This window comes from Symphalangus syndactylus, chromosome 5, assembly GCF_028878055.3.
Source record: "Symphalangus syndactylus isolate Jambi chromosome 5, NHGRI_mSymSyn1-v2.1_pri, whole genome shotgun sequence".
Lineage (NCBI taxonomy): Eukaryota > Metazoa > Chordata > Mammalia > Primates > Hylobatidae > Symphalangus > Symphalangus syndactylus.
Genome location: NC_072427.2, coordinates 77,666,408 through 77,689,433, shown reverse-complemented (window position 1 = coordinate 77,689,433; position 23,026 = coordinate 77,666,408). Strand labels below are relative to the sequence as shown.

General features: G+C 40.9%; 2 non-coding genes across 2 annotated transcripts; one reads left to right on the top strand and one right to left on the bottom strand.

The window, feature by feature from the left end:
• Positions 1–11,530: 11,530 nt before the first annotated feature.
• TRNAK-UUU (transfer RNA lysine (anticodon UUU)) lies at positions 11,531–11,603 on the top strand. Its single transcript has one exon. It is a non-coding gene; the product is annotated as a tRNA-Lys (tRNA).
• An 11,103-nt stretch (positions 11,604–22,706) lies between these two features.
• On the bottom strand, positions 22,707–22,778 carry TRNAA-UGC (transfer RNA alanine (anticodon UGC)). The gene has a single exon. It is a non-coding gene; the product is annotated as a tRNA-Ala (tRNA).
• Between the last annotated feature and the right edge of the window lie 248 nt (positions 22,779–23,026).

Sequence of the window (23,026 nt, the reverse complement as noted above, 5' to 3'; positions counted from 1 at the left end):
TATGTCCCAAAAAAATCAAAACTAGAATCTCAGAGAAACATATGCACTCCCATGTTCGCTGCAGCATTATTCACAATAACCAAGGAAACAACCCAAATGTCCATTGACAGAGTGAACAAAGAAAATATGGTATCTACATACAATGGAATATTATTCAGCCTTTTATAAAAAAGAAATTCTGCCATTTGCACCAACATGAATGATTAACCTGGAGAACATTATGCTAAGTGAAATAAGCCAGTCACAGAAGGACAAATATTTCATGATTCCACTTGTACGAAGTATCTAAAATAGTCAAACTCATAAAAGCAGAGAACAGAATAGTGGTTGTCAGGGACCAGTGGCAGAGAGAAATGGGAAGTTGTTGCTCGGTGAGTTAAAATGTTAGTTATGAAACATGAATAAGTTCTGGAGATCTATTGCACACCATGGTGCCTTCAGTTAACAATACTATAATGTATACTTAAAAATTTGTTAAAAAGATAACTCTCACTTTTAAGTCTTCTTCCCACCCATGCTCATGAAAGAACACAAAGAAACTTGTGGAGTTGATAAATGTGTTTATTACCCTGATTGTGGAAATAGCATTATAAATGTATGCATATGTCCTCACTCATAAATTGCTTCCATTCAACACATGTAGGGGTTTTGCATATATCAACTGTACTTCAATAAAGTTGTTAATAACTCCTGAAAAACAATCAAACAAGCAAAGAGAAGACGTTAATTTGCAACACTTGACAAAAACAAAGAGTGGCAAACGTGGCAGTTTTGCACACGCTTGCGTCCAACATCTGGGTTTAGAAATGTGGCAGCGGCTTCATTGGCGACTCTATAGCTCTGTTTTTTTTTGTTTTTGATTTTTTATAGAGACGGGATGGGGGGAGGGGGGAGGGTCGGTCTTCTCACTATGTTGTCCAGGCTGGTCTTGAACTCCTGGGCTTAAGAGATCCTCCCACCTCGGCCTCCCAAAGTGCTCAGATCACAGGTGTTTGCTGCCAATCCTGGCTAGCTCTGGTTTTAAAGACAACACAAAAGAAGCCAAAGGCAGAGGACTCTTTCAGAGTAAATTTTTTTGAGCAAGGAGGAAAGCACAAAGAAAGCTGGGTTCAACCTAAGAAAAAAAAATTCGGCCATTGTGAAACCCTCCTTATACCCGCACAAGTGAGAAAATTTGATCAGTCCCTGAAGTTCAGAAAGTAGACTCTTCCCATCTTTAGCTAAAACGTGGTGCGACTGTTTAATCCAGATACGAATTTTGGAGAACACTGTAAACCCGGCAGGGGCATAAGGGAGAGTACGGAGAAGTTTATCCCTAATCTACAGGTTATGTTCTTACTATACTAGAAAGACAAGTGGCTGGGAACTGAAATGAGCTGAGGAGTGGACAGAAGCTGAGGAGTGGCTTTGAGAAGGAAGGAAGGGCTCTTGGCTCCGGAAAGGATGAAACTGGGTGGAGGGGAGAAGCAGCAGCGGAGAAGAAGGCAGACGAAAAATCGGGGATGTGTCTTTAAAGACGGATAGTACTGGGACAAGCGTGGAGGAAGAAAGCAGCCGAGCGCCGCGTCTCTTCCAAGCATTCTCTAGGCCCTGGGGTAGACAGAAGGCTCTAGGTGAGTGGTTTCAAAGTGTATATCCCACAAAAGGACACGACTCGTTGTTGCCCAAGATTTTGTGACTCTGAGAGTGCCACACTGCACTCTCCATTGCAGGAAACAGGCTGAGCATTTTCGAGGGCGTGTGGTTAAGTATTCCTGGAGCAGTAGCCCCTGGTATTGGAGGTTTGGGGAAAGTGAAGTTGTATCAGTTCTCAGGTGGGAGCAGCCTGCAGCTTTGATACAGGCAGCAACAGTTTTGTTTGTGCTTCTTTTTGTTTGTTTATTTTGGCGTGTTTGGGTTTAAAATACAAGAGAAAGAATGAGGAAGAAAGGTCAAGTAGTGACTGAACGTTTTGGGCTAGAGTGGATACCCACTAAAACCATCGTACTTATGGCTAGTTCAGCTGGAAATGCATCAGGCCCTTCATCCGGAAATTTAGGAATCACTGTCCTATTCTAATGTAGATACTTTCCATTTTCCCATGCTTCTTTTTGATTCATACTCAACAAGCTACTGAACCCAGCTTTCTCTTGGAGCAACCCGGAGAGTATTTGCGGTGCATTTTGCTACTTATATTCTCTCTTGTCTTAGCAGGTTTCTGAAGAGCAAGATTTGAAAGGGAAAAGTCGGATTTGCAGAGAGCTATTCATTCAAGACTCTTCCCTGCAGTACTGTCAAATGGACGAACAAAACACTGACTTAAGGTATGAGGAGGATCGCACAGTGTTGAGAGTGCAAAAAGTGTCAAGTCAAAACATAGACATATTTTGCTCATAATGCAGATAAATTATTTTGGTTGACATAAATTTTATTTTTTTGTTTAATTTAATTAATTTATTTATTTTGAGATGGACTCTCGCTCTGACGCCCAGGCTGGAGTACAGTGGCACAATCTCGGCTCACTGCAACCTCCACCTCCCGGCATCAAGCGATTCTACTGCCTCAGCCACCCAAGTAGCTGGGATTACAGGCCTCCGCCACTAAGCCTGGCTAATTTTTGTATTTTTAGTAGAGACAGAGTTTCACCATGTTAGTCGGCCTGATCTCAAACTCCTGACCCCAGGTGATCCGCCCACCTCGGTTTTCCAAAGTGCTGGGATTACAGGCGTGAGTCACGGTGCCTGGCCATAAATTTATTAATATAAAAAATTATTGGTCAGGAGAAGTGGCTCACACCTCAAATCCCAGCACTTTGGGAGGCCAAAGCAGGAGGATCAATTGAGTTCAGGAGTTGGGAGCCCAGCCTGGCTAACAGGGTGAGAGTCTGTCTCTACAAAAAAATAGAAAAATTAGCCAGGTATGGTGGTGCACACTTGTGGTCCCAGCTACACCAGAGGCTGAGGCCGGAGGATTGCTTGGGCCTAGGAGTTTGAGGCTGCAGTGACCCATGCTTGCAGTGCCACTTCACTCCAGCCTGGGTGACAGGGTGAGAGGTCAATTCAAAAAATAAATAAAATAAACTTTACTTTAAAAAAATTATTGAAGGGACAGCCAGAGTGACTCACGCCTGTAATCCTAGCATTTTGGGAGACCAGAACAGGAGAACTGAATCCAGGAGTTTGTGCTCAAGTAATAACAATACTATCAGCACTCAATCTTGGTATCTTAAAACTTGACATTTAAATGAAATTTTAATTTGAGTCAATTAAGAATAGAATATTCCACTTTTGCATAATTAACCATGAATTCACAGCAACAAATTGGAATTTATTTATTTTATTTTTATTATTATTTTTTGAGACAGTGTCTCACTCTGTCACCCAGGCTGGAGTGCAGTGGCCTGATCTCAGCTCACTGCAACCTCCACCTCCTGGGTTCAAGTGATTCTCCTGTCTCAGCCTCCTGAGCAGCTGGGATTACAGGTGCATGCCACCACACCCAGCTAATTCTTGTGTTTTTAGTAGAGAAAGGGTTTCACCATGTTGGCCGGGCTGCTCTTGACCTCCTGACCCCAGGTGATCCACCCATCTCGGCCTCCCAAAATGCTGGGATTACAGGCGTGAGCCACCATGCCCGGGCCAAATTGGAATTTAGCACCCACATTTATTTTAACTCAGTAGTTCCTAAGTGAAAGAGATTTGTAAGGCCGGGCATGGTGGCTCATGCCTGTAATCAGAGCACTTTGGGAGGCCGAGGTGGGAGGATCACAAAGTCAGGAGATAGAGAACATCCTGGCCAACATGGTGAAACCCCGTCTCTATAAAAATTACAAAAAAATTAGCTGGGTGTGCTGGCATGCACCTGTAGTCCCAGCTACTCAGGAAGCTAAGTAGGAGAATCGCTTGAATCCAGGAGGCAGAGGTTGCAGTCAGCTGAGATCACAGTTTGCACCATTGCACTCCAGCCTGGGCGACAGAGCGAGACATTTAAAAAAAAAAAAAAAAAAAGAGCTTTGTTTGTATGTCAATCTAGGAACAATTCACACCCGTCTCTACTTTGTACCACCCAAAAGGCTGATTTATGTGAATTTAATTTCACTTCAGAATTAAACTCCTATGCATATCCTGTCTTTTTGTTTTGTTTCTTGTTTTGTTTGTTTGCCAAGAGACTGCATTTCTGTTTGTAGTTCACCCCTGCTCAAGCAAGGCATACATTCAGTTTTGTTTTTTCAGATACGAGTAAATGCCACTTTTCCTCAGCAATATATGGGTCCTGTGAGATTTCTTAGAGGGCCCTGGCTCATTTTGCTGATAGGGTTGCTACACTCTTACTGTGATAATAGTGCATTCTTTGAGTACTTGGTTTTTGAATTCTGGACATCCTTCAAAACTATGAGCTTGAGTGAGTGTCCCAACCACATGAGTTCCAGGTTGTTGTAACTGAGCCTTTATCACGACATTTTCATGAAAGTTTTTTCTCCTAGGATTTGGATTTGTGACCTTCAGATTTTTGTGGAAATTTATTAACAAGGTTTGACTCTGGAGTTTTGAGAGCCCAAAGAAAGTTTTGGATAGAAACTTCCTTTTCTTGGTAATATACTTTCGTTGATTGTGACTTCTTCCTCTTTTTCTTCTTCTCTTTCTCCTTCACCTTCTCCTCCTCGTTCTCCTCCTTGTTTCTGCTTTTATTAACCAAGGTCTGGAACGATTTTATTTTTCTGTTTACTGTTTTATTTAAGATTGTGTGAGAGTAATAAGGAAATCGTAGAAATCAGAGAAAATGGCATAGGCCCTGTAAGTCATCATCATCTTTAACGTGGATATTAACCAGTACAAGAACCCTGTTAGAGTTACATTTGCTTTCTAGGGCAAAATCTTTGCTCTAAGTTTTTTAAATACATGACTGTGTATCTTTTAAAAAAATCATTTATATTTTATAAATAGAGTATAATTGTCGAACAGTCTTAGACTTACAGAAAAATTTAGAAGATATTAGAGTTCCCATATACCCTGCACCTAATACTCCTACTATTATGAGAGTCCTTACTATTAAGATGGTACTTTTCTGCCAGGTGCAGTGGCTCACGCCTGCAATCCCAGCACTTTGGGATGTCAAGGCGGGCAGACCACTTGAGGTCAGGAGTTCGAGACCAGCCTGGCCAACATGGTGAAACCCCTTCTCTACTAAAAATACAAAAATTAGGCCAGGCGCGGTGGCTCACGCTTGTAATCCCAGCACTTTGGGAGGCCGAGGCGGGCGGATCACGAGGTCAGGAGATCGAGACCATGGTGAAACCCCATCTCTACTAAAAATACAAAAAATTTAGCCAGGCGTGGTGGCGGGCGCCTGTAGTCCCAGCTACTCGGAGAGGCTGAGGCAGGAGAATGGCGTGAACCCGGAAGGCAGGGCTTGCAGTGAGCCGAGATTGTGCCACTGCACTCCAGCCTGGGCGACAGAGTGAGAATCCGTCTCAAAAAAAAAAAAAAAATACAAAAATTAGTCGGGCGTGGTGGCCTGTGCCTCCTAGCTACTCGGGAGGCTGAGGCAGGAGAATCGCTTGAACCCGGGAGGCGGAGATTGCAGTGAGCAGAGATTGTGCCATTGCACTCCAGCCTGGGAGACAGAGTGAGACTCAGAAAAAAATGAAAGGCGCGGTGGTTCAGGCCTGTAATCCCAGCACTTTGGGAGGCTGAGGTGGGCGGATCACCTGAGGTCAGGAGTTTGAGACCAATCTGGCCAATATGATGAAACCCCATCTCTACTAAAAAAAAAAATACAAAAATTAGCTGGTTTTTATGGCGGGCGCCTGTAATCCCAGCTACTTGGGAGGCTGAGGCAGGAGAATTGCTTGACCCAAAGAGGCCGAGTTTTCAATGAGCTGAAATCGTGCCACTGCACTCCTGCCTGGGTGACAGAGCAAGACTCTGTCTAAAAGAAAAAAAAAAAAAGGTACTTTTGTGTGTGTTTGTTAAATTCATGAAACAGGTAGGACAAGACCATAAATTGGAAAAAACAAGCCCATTCCAAATTACGAATGCCTCTGGTAGTACCCATGCCAGGTAGAAAGTGCACTTTAATAGTCAGTACACAGGTTGCTCACTGGGTTGGGTTCTTGCTTTTTGTCAACATTCTCTTCATTTCAAGTTTCCAAAGGCCTTTTTTTTTTTTTAACCAGCTTGTAGAAAGCTCAAGGAAACATGCAGAAAGTGAAGATGTTTCCTGACAATAGAGCAAGGACACGACCACGAGGGGACTCAAACCCTTACTCTTCTGATCTGGAATCAGACGCCTTATCCATTAGGCCACACTGGCCACACACAAATGCTGGATTTCAAATATGAATACGGAAGTGCAGTGAGGAAACTATGAGTTTCTGTTTTCAAACCTTTAACTTCTTAATTGGAGATTTAACAACTTGAAGAGGGGTGGGGAAAGGCGGGGGAGGAGGCACCCAGGAGGAATAAAACTCCATCTAAAATTCCTAATAGCAATTCTTTAGAATTATAAACTGCGAGATGATCAAAAGTGACACCTTTGCCTTCTTTGAATGCTCTCTTCTCTAAGTTACCATAAATTGATGGTACCATAAATTGATTACCATAATAATGATGATGCAAGTTCGGGTACAGAAATATGAGCCAAGAACTCAAGTCTGCAATGAAGGAGTGGACATGACAGCATAAGAGGGAACGTCGTTGTTTGATATATTTTGACCTTTTCCATCTTAAAGATACGATGGTGCTTCCCCCAGGGAGAAAATCCTGTAAGCTTAAGCAAGAGCTCCCCCGGGAAAAAAACACTGGCGACAGTAAGAGGTGGGAGGTAGGGAGGGGGGCAAGGATTGAAAAACTGCCTGTTGGGTATTATGCTCACTACCTGGGTGACAGGTTCAATCGTACCCCAGACATCAGCAACATGCAATACACCCTTGTCCCAAACCTGCACTGTACTACCTGAATCTAAAATGAAAGTTGAAATAATAAAAAAAAGCTCCCCTTTGTCAGAAAAGCCCCAAGTATTTTGCCTAAAGGTTGTTTGCTCTAAGTTCACCTTTGGATTCATCCAAAAACCATCCAGGGTGATTTTTTGTGACTCTTTCCCCAGCTATGTCCCGTGTATTGATAGGGTAGCAAAGATAAAAAAAAAAAAAAAAAAAAAAAACAAGTTTGTAAAGTAAACCAAATGAAGATTCCCCCAGTTTTCACATCTTCTTGGCTTCGTGGAAATGACGAGTTATTGGGAAGAAACTATTTCACTTTTCCAGTGCCCAGTCCTATTTCCTTTTCACAGAGGGATGCATCTCTCAGCCCTAAACTTCTCCTGGATCCTTTGTACACCATTTTCTCCAGCTTTCTCCACTCAAAATTCAAGATTTGTTTAGGCCATATTTTGGATGGTATATCCTATGTACACTAATTTATCAAGTAATGACCCATGTTTGAGACCACTGAACGCTAGTTCTGTGGCCGGACTAGATGGGTCTGGGTAGACCAAGGAAATGTCTTCCGCTGTTCCCTATGAAACTGATTTAGGTAGGTCGGTTTCTTTCTCAGAAAGCATCCTATGAGGAGCATTGGATTGAATAATGGTTTCTGGTGTGATCCAGTTTGGGGAGGCTACTTGCTCTAATCAATGCTGAAGAATCCAGCTCCACTTTGGGCAAGATGCCCTATCAGGACTTTTGTTCCAACAGACTCAAACTTATTCAGGTGTTTTGAGATTGTTCTCAGTTTTGGTTCCTCACCTTCTCGCTTGTGGATTTTGTGCCCAAAGAATAGCAATACAAAATCTCAAAATCTAAAAAATTTAAATAAACTGGCATTTTTTGTTCAGTCTGGAGGAGGAAAAGTTAACTGGCAGACATAGGCAGCAATTAGTAAAGTTGGCACAGTTAGTAAGGTTGGCAGACTGAGCAAAACCATCGAAATTTATTTATTTATTGTTATAGTTATTTATTTATTTTTACCCACTCTTTGCGGAGCAGGGCTACCCTATGCAAAGTATATCCAAAGTAGCCTGAATTTTCTTTCTTCAGGAGGATGCTAAAAAGGATTGGCACTGAGATTTGAAAGAATAATACTAAGAAGCTATTAAATTGTATAAAATGTTTGTTTATACCAGTGATACCATTTCCTCTCCAAAGCCTTTCAATATTTTCTCTGGTGACTTTTGATTTTTATCTGAAGTGTTCCAGGCAAGATTCCTTTAAACATTTTAAATATTTCTAACAAAAGTATTTTGTGAGGAATCCAAGAGATATTTGAAAGCATGACATTCTTAATCTCTCTATATCAGTCTGTCTAGATAATTTCACTGAGGAAATGGATGGAGGAGGGTGTCTGTAGATAAAGGCTTCTATAATTGAGCTTTGAAAAAAATAGCATTTATTTATTTATTTAGATAAAACCAGACAACATGCCAAGCCCTGAATCAAATTGGGGGATGTATTAGACTTTTAGACAAAGAATCTTCCAATGTAGCTACTTTAGCCATTTTACAAAAACCCGTAATAAAAACCCGCATGACCCTAATAATCTTCTTAACTTTAGAATTTGGAAAACTCAGCATTTCCTGTGAGGTGTGATCCAGTGTACAGCAAACGTTCACTCTCACACACAGAAAGAACTAAGGTTTGCAGCCCCTTATGGTCTGGTTATTAACCTGACGTGTGTGTGTGTGTGTGTGTGTGCATGTGTGTGTGTGTGTTGGGGTTGGGGGCTACTGTGAAAGGAAAGGATAAAGAAAACTCAGCAAATAAAGGTTTTCTACTCATATATCTATTTGCAATTCTTTTGTCTATGTGTCTTTTAAAAGAAGACATACAAATGGCAAATAGATGTATGAAAAGGTGCTCAACACCATTGATCATCAAATAAATGCAAATCAAAACTAAAATGAAATATTATTTCACCCAAGTTAAAATGACTTTCAACCAAAAGACAGGCAAGGATGTGGAGAAAGGGGAACCCTAGTACACTCTTGGTGGGAATGTAAATTAGTACAACCCCTGTGGAGAACAGTATGGAGGTTCCTCTGAAAAATAAAAATATTACCATATATTCCAGCAATGCCCTTGCTAGGCATGTACCCAAAAGAAAGGAAGTTTTTATACCAAAAAGATATCTACACTCTCATCTTTATTGCAGCACTATTCACAGTAGCCAAGATTGGGAATCATCCTAAGTGCCCATCAACAGATAAATGAATAAAGTAAATGTGGTATGTATACACAACGGGGTACTACTCAGCCATGAGAAGAATGAGATCTGGTCATTTGCAAAGTGGATGGAACTATGTTCTGTGCGGGAAACGCGAGGGGGGAGAAGAAAAGACACACACAATACCTTTAAGGGTAAATAACCTTTATCCCACATAAATGGCAATGCAGATATAATAAACAAATGATATAATAAGCAAATTGCAATGGGAATGGGAGAAGGGAAATATATATATATATATATATACACACTCACCAGACTATGAAAGATTCATCACCAGACCGGGAAGCAACAGCCCGGGTTCCAGAGTCGGCCACTCGTCTGTCCACAGAGGAAAAGAGGTCTCATGAAGCTTTGGTGCGGTCTGGGACCCTAGCTCTTATTGTAACAAGTTGTTTGGCATGAGGCCCAGTCACGAGGGCCTTTCGAGACTGGGCTCAAGGAACACAAAAAGGTCAGCTTTTTTTGCAATTGTCTGTTATTTTTCAATAACTAATAAATAGGAAGAGATTGAAATAGAGATTTCTCCACAACAGCACTGGATGAACACCTCAAGGGGCTCATACAACATGTTCCAGGATTTGGTGACCATTGTTTGTGTCCATGTTCAACTGAGTTCAAATTTAATATGTAACTTTTCCTCCACAAACTAGAGGATATTATGTTATGTAAAAGTCTATGCATGTTAAGGACATGCACAGAAAGTAAAACTTCACATATTCTCTCTCATTTGTGGAAGCCAAAAATAAAACAATTGAACTCATGGAGACAGAGAGTAGAAGGATGGTTACCAGAGCTGGAAAGGGCATTGGAGGGGGCAGTGAGATGGTTAATGGATACAAAAATAGAGTTAGCCTGAATAAGATCTACCATTTGATAGCACAACAGGGTGACTACAGTCAACAAAAATTTATTGTACCTTTAAAAATAACTTAAAAGATTATAACTGGAATGTCTGTAACACAAAGAAATGATAAGGTGTTGGCGGGGCTCGGTGGCTCACACCTGTAATCCCAGCTCTTTGGGAGGCTGAGGCAGGTGGATCACGAGGTCAGGAGATCGAGACCATCCTGGCTAACATGGTGAAACCCCGTCTCTACTAAAAATACAAAAAAATTAGCTGGGCGTGGTGGCGTGCACCTGTAGTCCCAGCTACTAGGGAGGCTGGGGCAGGAGAATGGCATGAACCTGGGAGGCGGAGCTTGCAGTGAGCCGAGATCCTGCCACTGCTCTCCAGCCTGGGTGACAGAGCGAGACTCTGTGTCAAAAAAAAAAAAAAGGAGAAGCAGAAGAAGAGGAAGAAAGAAGAAGAAGAAGAGGAAGAAAGAAGCAGCAGCAGCAGCAGCAGCAGCAGCAGCAGCAGAAGAAGAAGAAGAAGAAGAAGAAGAAGAAGAAGAAGAAGAAGAAGAAGAAGAAGAAGAAGAAGAAGAAGAAGAAGAAGAAGAAGAAGAAAATGATATGGTGTTGAGGTGATGGATGCTTCGTTTTTCCTAATATGATTATTACACATTGTATACCTGCATTAAAATATCCCATGTATCATATATATATATATACACACACACATATATTATACAACCATAAAAATTAAAAATTTTAAAAAGATCCATAGATGAAGAAAAAATATATTTAAAAATAAAACAAGGAAAAAAGAAAGAAAAGATCCATTATTAATTACTGCCTTTGTCTATCGGTGTTTGGAGAATGAATATCTGGCAGAAAAAGGCCTGCTGTGTTTAACATCACTATTTCTAAAACCTTCAGACTGTGACCAGCAAAAGTGGCACTGAATGCTGAACCAAAAGACACGCGGTTTTCCCTCTCTGGCCAGCCAGACCGCGGGTCTGAGGTCCACTTGCCAACGTGATGCCTGGCTGGCAGTTTCATCTACCAACAGAAAGGGGTCCATTATGGAATGTTCTCTTGCATCTTCAAACTCTTCTTCCTTCGTCTCTCTTCCCCTCTGCCTGCAAAGCCTGCAAGAAAGACCTAGAAGATAATACTGAGGGATACTAACAAAAGCAGCTCCACTATTGCCTCCAGAAGTTTAGGTTGCAGCTAATTGGCGAGAATGAAACCCTCTGTATCTAGCAACTCCGCAGTGCTTTACGTAGAAGACGCCCCATCTCAGGTTACGAAAATCTACAGAAAGGAGATGTTTAAAAAGAGAAAAGGAAAATGTTCCTAGCGATTATAATGTCTCTCTTAAACAGGGTCTTCGAAATGAGGAGAATTCAAGTAACATGATTTACAAATCCCAACATGAAACATAAAATGAACGGAACAAATGAAGAAATTTAGATTAGATACTCCGTGGAAAAAGATGAGCGAGTACCTGGATAGTTCAGTTGGTAGAGCATCAGACTTTTATTCTGAGGGTCCAGGGTTCAAGTCCCTGTTCAGGCGAACTCTTTATCTATTTTACTCTAGATCAGGAGTCCCCAACCTCCAGTACACAGACCAGGTACCGGGCAGCGTGGCAGGACAGCCAGTGAAGCCTCATCTGTACTTATACACCAACTCCCCATAGCTCTTATGACCACCTGAGCTCCCCTGCCTCCTAGGTAAGCGGAGGCATCACATTCTCATAGAAGCCCAAACCCTATTGTGAACTGCACATGAAAGGGATCTAGATTGTGGGCTCCTTATGAGAATCTAATGCTTGATGATCTGTCACTGTTTTCTATCACTGCCAGATGGGACCATCTAGTTGCAGGAAAACAAACTCAAGGCTTCCAGTGATTCTACATTACGGTGAGTTGGACACTTATTTCATTATATATTACAATGTAATAACAATATAAATAAAGTGCACAATAAATCTAATGTGCTTGAATCATCCCCAATCATCCCCCCAGGCCCTGCTCCCTCATCCATGGAAAAAATTGTCTTTCATGAAATGGTCTCTGGTGCCAAAAAGGTGGGGCACTGCCGCCCTAGATAGTTTATACCAATTAAGCACAGGAAGAGGTTCAGATACTTGTTTGTGCAGTGACTAAAACTTTATTACTTTATGCTTTACAAATGTGGAATGATTTACATCATGAAATTACCAGCCCTAAGGGATTGCCTTAGTGAACTTGTTTTCCAAACACCAGAATACAGAAATCTAAACTATTTTAGAGATTGTTGACCTGGAGATTTGCATTTTTATTTATTTTTTAGAGAAGAATCTCCTTCAACGGTTGACTGAAAACAAAATCAATCAAAATTTCTAAACTCTAAAAACAGATAAAGAGATATTAAAAGCAACAAAAGAGACAAAACACCTTACTATAAAGAAAACCAATTTGCCTAACAGTGGGTATCTTATCAGAAATCACAGAGGTCAGAAAGAGTGGCACAACAGTTTTCAAGGATGGAAAGAAAAGAATTGTTAATTCTGAATTCTATATCCAGAGAAAATATCCTTTAGAACTGAAGAAGAAATCAAGACATTTTCAGAGCAAAGAAAACTAAGATAATTAGCTGCTAGCAGAATTATCCTTTAAAAAATAGCTAAATTTCTCCAGACAGAAAAGAAATGATAAAAGAAGAAATCATTGACATCAGGAAAGAAGAAAGAACATGGTAAGCAAGAAAAAAATGGGTAAAAACAATAAATTTTCCTTTTTCTGTTGAGCTTTCTAAATTGTATTTAACAGTTGAAGCAAAAAGTGTAACATGACCAGGTGTGGTGGCTCATGCCTGTAATCTTACCACTTTGGGAGGCCAAGACAGGCAGATCACAAGGTGAGGAGATCAAGACCAGCCTGGCTAACATGGTGAAACCCCGTCTCTACTAAAAATACAAAAAGTTAGCCAGGTGTGGTGGCACATGCCTGTAGTCCCAGCTGCTCGGGAGGCTGAGGCAGGAGAATCACTTAAACCTGGGAGACAGAGGTTGCAGTGAGCCGAGATCGTGCCACTACACTCAGGCCTGGGCGACAGAGTGAGACACGGTCTCAAAAAAAAAAAAAAAAAAAGTATAACATGGTCCCGTGTGGTTCTAAATGTATGTAGAAGAAATAATTTAAGACAATTATATTACAAATGGGAGAAGAAAAGTGACAAAAAGGGAGGTAAATATGACACATGTCGCTTTAACTGATAAAATAATGACACCAGTACACAGTGATAAATTAAATAAATACCATGTAATACTTAGAAAAATCACTAAAAGAGTTATATAAAGAGATCATTTAAAAGCACTACAGATAGGATGGGCATGGCAGCTCATGCCTGTAATGCCAACACTTTGGGAGGCCAAGGGGATCACCTGAGGTCAAGTATTCGAGACCAGCCTGGCCAATATGGCGAAGCCCTGTCTCTACAAAAACTACAAAAATTAGCTGGGCATGGTGGCACATGACTGTAATCCCAGCTACTTGGGAGGCTGAGGCAGGAGAAAAAAAACACACACACAAAAAAAAACACTACAGATAAATGACAACGAAATTCTAAGAAGTATACAAGTAGTCCATAAAGAAGGCTTTAATACATACATACATACATACATGCATACATATCCCCACAAAATGGTAGTAACAGGGTACAAATAGAAAACAAACTGCTAGATTTAAGCCCTAACATATCAATAATTACATTCAATGTAAATGATCTAAAGGTACCAATTAAAAGACAGAGATTAAGAGTAGATTAGAAAATATGATCCAACTAAATGCTGTCTACAGGAAACTTATTTCAAATATAATTATACAGACAGTTTGAAATTAAGAGTATAAAAATGTATAACATTCAAATGCTAATTAAAAGAAAGCAAAAGTGAGTATATTAATATAATATGAACTTTATTTATTTATTTATTTTTTTAGATAGAGTTTCACTCTTGTCACTGAGGCTAGAGTACAATGGCGTGATCTCTGCTCACTGCAACCTCTGCCTCCAGGGTTCCAGTGATTCTCTTGCCTCAGCCTCCCAAGTAGCTGGAATTACAGGCATGTGCCACCACGACTGGCTAATTTTTGTATTTTTAGTAGTGACACAGTTTCGCCATGTTGGCCAGGCTGGTCTCGAACTCCTGATCTCAGGTGATCTATCTGCCTCAGCATCCCACAGTGCTGGGATTACAGGCGTGAGCTACCACGTCTGGCCTAAAATAAACTTTAGAACAAAGAAAGAAATTTAAAAATCCACCAAGAAGACATAACAATCCTTAATATGTATAAACCAAACAGAGTTGCAAAATATGTGAAGAAAAAAAGAATTTTAAAAAAATAGACAAATCCACAATTACATTAGAGACTTCAACACTTCTCTCAAAATAATTGGTAGAAGAACTAACAGAAAATCAGCAAAGATATTGAAGAACTCAAAATCATCTTCAGCTAACAGAATTCAGTCAACATTTAAAGAAGAGTCCACACAAGAAAAGCAGAACACACAGAACACAGGTCAAGATAGAACATATCCTGGGCCATAAAACAAACCTCAAATTTAAAAGCATTAATTCATACGGTATGATCCCTGACCACAATGAAATCAAACTAAAAGTCAATCACAGAAAGACAACAGAAAAATATCCAAAACTTGGAAAATGAACAACGCACTAGTAAATAGTACACAGGACAAAGAGAAAGCCTTAGTAGATATCAAAAAATAAATTAACCTGAATAAAAATGAAAGCACCATATATCAAAATTTTCAAGATAACCTAAATAAAAACACTGAGAGAGAAATGTATACCACTAACTGCATACATTAGAAAAAAAAAAGAGTCTCAAGCTCTTACTTGAAGAGCCCAGGTGGGAAAAAAGCAAAATAAACCCAAAGCAAATAGACAAAAGATAACAATAAAAATAAGAGCAAACTTCAATGAAACTGAACACACACAAAAAAAGAAAAACAAACAAAAAGCTAGTTCCTTTAGAAGATAAATAAAGGAAGACCTCCAGTAAAACTGAGAAATTTTAGGAAGAGAGATGACACAAGTTACCAATATCAGGAATAAAAAGGGGATACCACTATAGATACTGCTGACGTCAAAAGGATATGTTTTTGGATGACTTGCTTTGAAAAACTTAGCTGGGTGCGGTGGCTCACGCCTATAATACCAGCATTTAAAAAAACAATTACCTGGGCGTGGTGGTGGGTGCCTGTAATTCCAGCTGCTCAGGAGGCTGAGGCAGGAGAATCGCTTGAACCAGGAGGTGGAGGTTGCAATGAGCAGAGACAGCACCATTTCACTCCAGCCTGGGCAACAAGAGCGAAACTCTATCGCAGACCTTTTTCTCCCCCTTGTAAGGTCGGAGGCTTCCCAGGCAGGAAACAACATTTCTCTACTCTAGGTTTATCTGGCCTCACATCTCTCCCCAGTTGGGCCCAGACTCAGCCTATGCTGCAGAAATGTTTAAAGTCGAGCATGTGGAGAAGGAAAAAAAAAATGGAAAGTGATGTGGAAATTAAAATAACAGCTACATCTGAATCTCAACATAGTGCTTAAAATGTACATAAACGATACTAGGAGTGCCCTGCACTTTTGTGAAAAGTTCATTTAGAAATAAACAGGAGAGAAGGTGGAGAGGAGCCAAGCACCAGCTGTCAGGGAAAGGGAAGAGGGAAGCTAGGGTTAAAAAATTAGGAAAGAAAAGCATCCTCAAGATTATTAGGAATATATACATATAAAAAATATATTATATCATAATAATATATAAGGATATATTATATCCTAATAATATAAATAAATAATATATAATATAAATTGTTAATAAGTAAATATTTATAATTATGTTATTTATTATATAATATTAACATAATATATTATTAATGTAATATTTTATATATCATATGTAGTATGATATATTATATCCTAATATTATTTTTATATATTAGGATAAGAGAATACTACTGTTATGGTAAGCTGACGAACGGAGAGGCTGATATGGGAGAACAGTAGGATCTTTATTTTAAGGTATGAACCCGCTCAGTGGATTCACATCCAAAAAGCTGAGCACTGGCTGGGCCTGGTGGCTCACGCCTGTAATCCTAGCACTTTGGGAGGCCAAGGAGGGCAGATTACCTGAGGTCAGGAGTTCTAGACCAGCCTGGTCAATAAGGTGAAACCCCATCACTACTAAAAATACAAAAGTTAGCTGGGCATGGTGGCACACACCTGTAATCCCAGCTACTCGAGAGGCTGAGGTAGAATTGCTTAAGCCCAGGAGGCAGAGGTGGCAGTGAGCCGAGATCATGCCACTGCACCCCAGCCTGGCCGACAGAGGGAGACTCTGTCTCAAAACAAAGCAAACAAAAAAAGCTGAACATTGAACAAAGACAGAGAGGGAGTTTTTATAAGCAAAACAAAGGCAGTTAATCATACAGTGCGTAACTTGTGGCCTTGCAGCTGCATCAAAAGAAAAACAAGAACTGGCTAAATACAGACATTTGTAAAACATAGTTATGCTTAAGAAGCCAGGGAAAGGAGTAACACTAAAGGAATTTGTCTTTCTCTCTTTTTTTTCCCTTCAACCTTGCTCTTGGGGGGCAGGACAGGGGTTGCGTGTGTCTGGAACTCATTCCTTTGGCCTTGGCTTTTCGGACAGTGTTATAACTGTCCTTGAAATGAGCTGCTAAGCAGAGGAAAACTTGTTTCTTTTCTTTTTAACCTTTGTTTGCCTGTTACTTTTCTTGGAGTGAATGAATGCGTATTTATTTTTAAATTTCTGCCTCACTATGAATAACCCTTTACACACAAATTTGAAAATTTAGATGAGATACATTAATTTCTTGAAAAACAAAAATTAGCAAAACTAACTCAATATGCAATACATTTTTTATAACCCCGTAACTATTAAGGGAATTAATTTGTAACATAAATTTAAAAAATAATCAGGAATCTGGCTGGGCTCATGCCTGTAATCCCAGCACTTTGGGAGGCCGAGGCAGGTGGATCACGAGGTCAGGAGATTGAGACCATCCTGGCTAACATGGTGAAACCCGGTCTCTACTAAAAATACAAAAAATTAATGGGGCATAGTGGCAGGCACCTGCAATCCCAGCTACTCCGGAGACTGGGGCAGGAGAATGGCATGAACTCAGGAGGCAGAGCTTGCAGTGAGCCGAGATCATGCCACTGCACTCCAGCCTGGGCGACAGAGCGAGACTCCATCTCAAAAAAAAAAAGAAGTGCCTAAAGAATCAAAACAAGATCTACACAATCTATTCTGAAGAAAACAGAAGAGGACAGAAAACTTTCCATTTATTTATGAAGGTAATAGCATCCTGATGCCAAAACCAGGTAAATACGGTACAAAACAATGAGTATTGCATAAATACTTACCAAAATATTATTAAATGGAATTCAGCAATATATAAGAAGCATTATACACCATGACCAAGTGGGGTTTATTCCAGAGATGTAAGACTAGGTAAATTTAGAAACAATCATTGCAATCCACTATCAGGGGAACCAGCCCCCAATATTTCAATGTAGGTTATTTTCTATTTTTCCCTAAGTGTCGGCCTGTCTGAGAAATAAAGAGAAAAAGTACAAAGAGAGAAATTTTACTGCTGGGTCTCCGGGGGTGACATCACATATCGGCAGGTTCCGTGATGTCCACCTGAGCCACAAAACAAGCAAGTTTTTATTAGGGATTTCAAAAGGGGAGGGGTGTAAAAATAGGGAGTGGATCACAGGGATCACATGCTTCAAAGGGCAATAAAAGATCACAAGGCAAAAGGGCAGAGCAGGATCACAAGGCAAGGGTGAAATTAGAATTACTGGTGAGGGTCCATGTCCCACTGGGCATGCATTGTCTTGATAAACATCTTAATAGGAAACAGGGTTTAAGAGCAGACAACAAGTCTGACTAGAATTTACCAGGCTAGAATTTCCCAATCCTAGTAAGCCTGAGGGCACTGAAGGAGACCAGGGCATATTTCATCCCTTCTCTCAACCACATAAGACAGACACTCCCAGAGCAGTCGTCTATAGTCCTACCCCTGGGAATGCATTCCTTCCCCAGTGTTATCAATTATTAATATTCCTTGCTGGGAAAAGAATTCAGTGATATTTCTTGTACTCACACACCTGTCTATAGACTCCCTGCAAGAAGAAAAATATGGCTGCATTCTCCCCAACCCTGCAGGCAGTCAGACCTTATGGTTATCTTTCCTTTTTCCCAGAAAATTGCTGTTATTCTGTTCTTTTTCAGGGTGCCCTGATTTCATAGTGTTCAAACACCCATGTTTTACAATCAGATTTCATATTGTTCAAACACACATGTTTTACAAACAATTTGTACAGTTAACACAATCATCACAGGGTCTAGAGGCGACATACATCCTTAGTTTATGAAGATGATGAGATTAAGAGATTAAAGTAAAGACAGGCATAGGAAATTATAAGAGTATTGATTGAGGAAGTGATAAATGTCGATGAAATCTTCACAATTTATGTTCAGAGACTGCAGTAAAGATAGGCATAAGAAATTAAAAAGTATTAATTTTGGGAACCAATAAATGTTCCTGAAATCTTCACAATTTATGTTCCTCTGCTGCAGCGTCAGCTGGTGCCTCTGTTCGGATCCCTGACTTCCCGCAACAATCCATCACATTAACAGGCTGAAAAATAAAATCACACGATCATATTAAAGTAGAAAAAGCATTTGTCAAACTTCAATAGCTACTCATGAGAAAAAGTCTCAGAAAAATAGGAATAGAGAACAGCTAACAATGTACGTCATGAAAAAGACAGGATGTGTATTAGTCCGTTTTCACACTGCTATGACAACACTATCCGAGACTGGGTAATTTTGTCTTTTTTTTAGATGGAGTCTTGCACTGTCGCCCAGGCTGGAGTGCAGTGGCACACTTTCAACCTCTGCCTCCTGGGTTCAAGTGACTATTCTGCCTCAGTCTCCTGAGTAGATGGGACTACAGGTGCAGGCCACCACACCCGGCTAATTTTTGTATTTTTAGTGGAGACGAGGTTTCACCATATTGGTCAGGCTTGTCTGGAACTCCTGAACTCATGATCCGCCCGCCTCAGCCTCCCAAAGTGCTGGGATTACTGGCGTGAGCCACTGTGTTGGGCGAGACTGGGTAATTTATAAAGGAAATAGGTTTAATTGAGTGACAGTTTCACACAGCTGAGGAGGCTGCAGGAAACTTACAATCGTGGCAAAAGGGAAATGGGAAGCAAGGACCTTCTTTACATGACAGCAGGAGAAAGAACTATGAGCAAAAGAGGAACTTGCCAAACACTTATAAAACCGTCAGATCTCAGAGAACTCACTCACTGTCACCAGAACAGTATGGGGGAAGCCACCCCCAATGATCCAATTACCTCCCACCAGGTTTCTCCCACAAAGTCAAAGGAATTAGAATAATTATTTAAAATCTAGGAGGAACAAGCAGTCTACCTGATTTCAAGACTATTGTATTACATGGTTGTATTCTTGTACTATTGTATTATTACTACAGTAATTAAGACTGTATAGTATTGGCAAGGAGATGGGCATGTGGATTAATAGAGAGAATGGAAAAATAAACCCACACAAATATTCTCAACAGGTTTTTGACAAAATTGCATAAGTAGTAATTCCATGAAAGAAAAATAAGTCTCATGCCTTCACAAAAGTGAACTTAAAGTGGATCACAGATATGAATGTAAAATGTAGAACTATAAAACTTTAAGGAAAAAACATGGAAGATAATCTTTCCGAACTAGGGCTAGGCAAATAGTTTTACTGTTGACAGTGAAACATGACGCAGAGATCTTATAAAAGCTGGCTCATGTGTCCTCGTTTCATCTCCTGCTGTGTCAGTTGCTTTGGCTGGTACAGAGGCTGACCAAATAGAAATAGAAATAAGAGAGCACTAAAGGCAATGAATTGGGTCATGTTTTTACTTTTTATGTGACAAAGGAATGACAGAATCGGTGGCCAGGCACAGTGGCTCATGCCTGTAATGCCAGCACTTTGGGAGGCCAAGGGGGGCAGATCACCTGAGGTCAGGAATTCGAGACCAGCCTGGTCAACGTGGTGAAACCCCACCTCTATTAAAAATTAGCTGGGCATGGTGATGCACACCTATAATCCCAGCTACTCAGGAGGCTGAGCCAGGAGAATCACTTGAACCCAGGAGGCAGAGGTTGCAGTTAGCCGAGATCATTTCACTGCACTCCAGCCTGGGTGATAGAGTGAGACACTGCCTCCAAAAAAAAAAAAAAAGAAAGGAAAAAAAAAGAAATGAGAGGAAAGGAAAGAAAGGGAGAGAGAGAAAGAGAGAAAGAAAGAGATAAAGAGAGAAAGGAAAAGAAAAAAGAAATGAGGAAAAAGAAAGGGAGAGAGAGAAAGAGAAAAAGAAAAAGAAAAAAGGAAAGAAAGAAAAAGAAAGAGAAAGAGAAAGAAGAGAGAAAGAGAAGGGAGGGTAGAATGATAAGAAAGGAAAGAAATAAAGAAAATTGTCTTGAAAGAGTATCTTGGCTCACAAGAACTCTGGTGAGTTCTTCTACAGGAAAATCAGAGTCTCTTGTGTGTGACCACAAAAATCACCTAACATATTGACGGTGTCAAAGAGATAATAAATCCACCCCCATCCCTTATGTAAGGCAAATACAAACCTCATTGGCTTTCCTAGGTGGTTTGAGTTTTTGCTTGAGAATAGGCAGAGAACCCCGGGAACAACTCTTCCTCCTCAGCAGGTGCCTGGTCCTGGACCCCCTTCTTAAACCTCTAGAACAGTGCTTCCCAAACTTTAGCATCAGAGTCACTTGAGGGCTTATTCAAGCACAGGCGGCTGGGCCCCACCCTCAGCAATTCTGATTCAATAGATCTGAGGTTGGGCCTGGAATTTGGCCTTCTGCTTGTAGAACCCTAATCCCTCACCCCTTACTCTCCTATGCAGTGTCCACTGTGACTAACATGCTGCTATTTGCTTAAAGTGCCTGGAGAGAACCCGTCGATAGAAGGGAAAAAAAAAAGTATGAAATGAAAAGAAAATGTCTGCATTACCTTCCTTAAAAAAAAAATGTATCTTATAACAAACATATGATTGGCCCCTGGGGCACACAGCCAGTCTTAAGCTAAACAGGTTTCACTAGACAATATCCCTCCTGTATGCTTGTTATGGATATTTCCACTGAACAAAAGAATCAAGAAGTAAGGACAGCCTAGCCTGATAGAGTGTTAGACTGGTGGACTGATGACAAACGTCGTACTCTGTTGCCTCTCAAAGACACTTTTTATTCAGCAGCAAACATATACACAGAGGACAGCAGTTTTGAAACATGCAGCACTGGGAGCCCCTAAAATGTGTCATCAGTAGATAGGATTTCCTGGAGTTCCCTGGTCATACAAAGCAGATGTGATAGGAATAACAGAGAAAGAACTGAGAATTTTTTTTTTAAATCAGAAGAAGTGCCAACACACCTGCAATTTACTCACCTTTACTTTGCATCTATTTTCCATTGTGGCAGAAAAGCTTTCTCTGCTTTTTCATACAGGGCCTCTGTTTGCTGTTAACAGAGGTTTCCAGGCAATGTTTTATATTTTGTTCTGTTAGATTTTATTTTGAGACGGAGGTTCTCTCTTGTTGCCCAGGTTGGAGTGCAATGGCGAGATCTCAGCTCACTGCAACCTCCGCCTCCCGGGTTCAAACGATTCTCCCAACTCAGCCTCTTGAGTAGCTGGGATTGCAGGCATGCGTCACCACGCCGGGCTAATTTTGTATTTTAGTAGAGACGGAGTTTCTCCACGTTGGTCAGGCTGGTCTCGAACTCCCGACGTCAGGTGATCCCCCCTACCCGCCTCTGCCTCCCAAAGTGCTGGGATTACAGGCATGAGCCACCGCGACCGCACCCCAAGGTTTTATTTTAATGAGGAAAATGGAGTGACTGAGGAAATACAGGAAAATGAATCAATAGTATCGAATATCAGTAGGGAATGTGTTGATCCATGTTGATTTCCGCTCCTTCCGTGTTGAAGGCCTCTAATCCCCCGACAGTCTTCGTTCGGTTGTCCAGAGTCCTGCCACTCCCATCTCAAGCGGCTGGAGAGCCACAGCAGTCCTTTTCTCAGTATTGGATCGCACTTGTGGCTGTGCTGTCTGCGCAGGTCAGCAGGGAGAGAAATCAGTGGACAGATGCTTTGACTCTGGATTTGGCTCAGAAAACAAAAACAACGACAAAAACAGAATGCCTGCGGGGCACTTTTCTCCCCTTCTTCTTCTCAGTTAATCATAGTACAAAACTTCTCTTTAATCATAGTACAAAACTGCAGGCAAAGTGAGCCGCCTGTGGATGTGCACGCTTTTGTTTGCGTTCAAGAGACCCTGTTGGGACCTCATTCCTTTTTCCCCCTCATTTCTTTCTCCTCTTCCTTCTGCCATTGCAATCGCCTTAGGTGATGTCCAGGCTTACAGTATAGAGATGGGAGATAAGTGAAGGTAATCCATTGGATTACGTTTTTACTCTGTATACGTGCAGAAATAGGATAGAAAAAGGTGAAGAGGCCGAAGGCTATGTTGCTTGAGAATTAGCTTTGAGCATTGCCAGAGAAAACCACCATTTGGGGGTGCCGGGTATCGAACCGGGGGCCTCATACATGCAAAGCATGCACTCTACCTCTGAGCCACACCCCCTTCCTGAAGGGCCTTTTTGTAATAATTTTCAGGAGGTAACTTTCATTTTCTGAGACTGGCTCCGTGAGCATGCTGGAAGCAGTGGTATTATGGAGCGTCTGCTCTGAGAAGAGCTGCTCTGAGAAGAAGATAGTAGGTACTAATGAGAGGACACAGATTCTTTAGTATACTGTATAGGACTTGAAATTGAAAGCAAAATGTTAGAAAAGTGTCAGATAACCGCCACAAGAAGTTTCCATTGTGGCTTT